Genomic DNA, 3,834 nt, shown 5'->3' on the forward strand with positions numbered 1-3,834 from the left:
GATCTATACAGCATTTCATTCTTCTAAGCCATTCTAAGCATCTTCTTTTTCTATCTTCAGAAATAGAAGTGTTCACTGGCATAGTGCATCAAGTTTCATATTATGAATGAGATTTCTGTGAGTGTCATTTGTGTAAGCAAATATTTCTGCCCGTGATCCCTTGTTGCCGACACTATCGAAAGTAGTCTGCTTAATTTCCAAATATAGGATAGGTATAAGGACAACGAAAAATGCATCAGATTCAGCAAATACGCTCTTTAATCACTCTTTTCTATACTTCACAGTGAGACGGTAGTCACGACAACCGCAACTGTTGCTTTAATTTATTGCACTGCAGTTGTAGTTATTACGTGGTTTAAAAAGAAAATACAGAATGTTCTACAATATGCCATGGTTTGTTGTATATCATTTTAGAATTAAAACAAAAATGTGGGTAAATAAGATGGGAATCTTGTATTTTATATAAACAAGAAATTGGTTTTTTAATAGCAGGTAGAAGATTTAGTAGCCTATAACTAGATTTCAACCAACATTTCTGGAATATTTTTTTTTCATGTAGCCTACACCTTTTGGATTTAAATCACTATCAGGGTGTTCTATTAGTTTATTGGCTATCGGAATATCCTGCTATCAACATATTGTATGTTGTTCCGCCAAGGCGACAGGTGTGTAAAAAATATACTGACCGAATCAATTTGACGGACAATAAATAAATAAATAAATAAACCGTGGATTTGAGTAAATGGAATTTCATACACAAATTGTAGAAAATAATAAAAGGTGCAACAGCAGCAAACCGTACACATATATTAACAACAACAACAAGAACAATAATAATAATAATAATAATAATCCAAGCCCTTAGATTTTTTATCTTATTTGATGACATGTAAATGTAACTTCAATAAATTGGTTTATTGTAACTTCGGAACGAAAGAATGCAACACATTATTTGGTTATCAGTCTTTGTGACCATAAGACAACATTTTTATGCAGTTATAAATATTACCATACAGTTGTAACAGTTCCAGAAGTCTTCCATCCGATTTGAAAACACTCAGAAAATCTTTTTTTCTGAATGGATCAATATTGTGTAACTTTTTACTGCAGTGATACACAGTAAAATGTCTAGTGTTAATTTAACTCAAGACCACATAACAGCCCGTTAGGGACCATACTCTAAAAGAATTGATTCAACAGTAAACATTTTACTTTGTAATGAGGCAATTCAGAGCGAAAATCGCTTTGGACCAAACTTTGAACCAACAACGAGAGAAACAAATCTTTCGGGTATCAATTAATTTCAGACGAACCCAACAGCTTATTTGATTCGCCAGGCAAATATGTATTTACAGTTCACACTCTTTAAATCGAAAATACAATAATATGAAAGTGTCTAAATACTAATGTTATGTGTCAATATTAATTCACGTTTTAACCATCAAAATAGAGGTTTCTGACTGACGTATTAATGATCAAGTAGGCTGTGGTGTTAAACATTGAACGGTGGTGGTTGATTGGTGATCATACAGCAACGGAATTATAGTCAGGCTAAGTGATACCGACCATTAAACGCAACTTGCTTAGGATGTAGAGCCTGTTGGTGCATTTTGAGTATAACGCTGTGAACACTGGCCATATAGGCTACGGCCGACTTCACGACGCAACCGTAATCAGAGCACAAATCCGTATACCTTACTGAGCCTCCTGCTGACAGGCAGGTGCGGCCTCAAGGGACAGAAGGAGAACGCCAGCAAGCCTTTGTTGTCCAATAAATGAAACGGGAACAGCAAGATGAAATCGGATTAGGTACGTCAGAAAAAAAGGACTACAGCTATTTGACCGTGACAAGTGAGTTTACAAAACTCGCAAAAAAAAAAACTGTATACAAATAATCCACGAGGAAATGTTAACAGGCTGCATGAGCATATTTTAGAATAAGCACATTTAAGGGGGCATTAGGTCAATATTAGCCCAGTGATTGTGACGATATAATTAAGCGTTATGAAGAGAAAAATGCGACCTTATGTTTCATGTATACACCAGGCCTATTTTGTTCACGTTAAACCTGCCATTTAGGTCAGAGCTTAGAAAACAATATTATTTAATTGCGTGTTGTGATTAATTACACATTTTGCTCAACTAAAAAACGGTCCCTTGAAGTTCTAACGAGTGTATGCTTCATATTAGTTCGCGCGTAATCGCCCAAAATAAAATGTCACGCTGCCAAGTTATTGGATGAGTTAATTGGTTTAATTTAATTAATGTACTAACTACGTATTTAACTCCGTATTAAAACTGCATTTAAGACTTTTTCGCGAAGAATACGAGTGTCAATTTTCGTGTTTTCTATAGGCCTAAATGTTCCGCACAACTATGGTCTAAAGAGCTATCCAATTGCTCTCTACTGGTACTCTATAGCGAAGACTACGCGGCATTTGACGTTCACTATTATCAAGTTTGGTTACTTTTTTGTCTCCACAGTAAATAAAACAACAAGGTTCTTCCGAAGTACTGAACTTGACCTCAGTCCATTGGGCAGGATCTCGTTTTTTTTTTTCTGGAGAGACGCTGATCTGGACGGAGGTCAATTCTGTGCCCCCAAAAGGAAGCCTGGCTCGTGTGGACTCCTTGGCATTCAAAAGCGAGCAAAAATACGAAACCTATTTCATGATATTCATGACATTCATTTTAACATACGACCACCAGATACTTTTTGGTGTACTTTAAGAGAAGGAAAACAGTGTGTTCCCACGAATAGCAGACGCGATATAATGAGATTATGACCACATAAAATATATTACGAGTATAGGTCACTGCAGTTATGATGTGTATGTATGTGTATGATATATAATAATAATAATAATAATAATAATAATAATAATAATAATAATAATAATAATAATAATGTTGTTATTATTAACATCGTAAATCAATAGAAATATGTCACCCTACTTCCTCCGTCACGCCATTATCAACTTCACCGCAAATAACGTACGATAGCATTCGGTCAGCTTTCGTCCATTCTTATGCAAAATTGGATGTACTACTGGAAATGCAATGCCACCTTTTGTCCAGCGAGAGCTATTGCACTGCGAAGGAGACTCTCAGCAATGAAATCCACAAATAGATCTCATAATTTTCCTCAGGTAGACAGCAGAGCGGTGGCCAATGCTGTTTTTATATAGTAGATACTAATTAAAACTTATTCAGCATTATAGCGTTGATTAAATATCCAACAACATCGAAACCCTTCTACACGGCACCAGATGGTTTATCATTTCAGATTATAAAAAATAAAAAATAAAAAACTAGCTGGGGGTAATGTGACTGGCAACTACTTTTCAGAGAACGAACGGGGTGTAAAGTATGCTTGGTAGAGCCAGAATGTTATAAGGCTTTCCTGTGTAAGCAATCTGTTCCATACGACAGGCCTGCCACTGGCTCTGTGCGTCACGTGGAGTATGTTAAGTAATATGAAAGCAGAGTGTCGCGCCAGAGCGGGGAAGTTATCACCTTTCACTTAGACTTTAGAAATCTATGTGTCACCTACTGTGCACACAGTTTCTATGGCATGACAAACGTATGCTAAACGGCCGGCCAGCCGAACTCCAAAAATGTGTTCCAAGGGACAGACGGCCTATGTTGCATGGTACCGTACACACAGGTTTGCATCCAAAATGTTTGTCTCATGTCTACTGTCATATTTGCCAAAGATCCCAGTGAGGCCATCCCAATACACCCGCACACCCACACATAAAGTACACACACACACGAATGCATACACACACGTGCACGCATACAGTATATATACACACACACACACGCGTGCAT

This window comes from Anguilla anguilla, chromosome 18, assembly GCF_013347855.1.
Source record: "Anguilla anguilla isolate fAngAng1 chromosome 18, fAngAng1.pri, whole genome shotgun sequence".
Classification (NCBI taxonomy): Eukaryota; Metazoa; Chordata; class Actinopteri; order Anguilliformes; family Anguillidae; genus Anguilla; species Anguilla anguilla.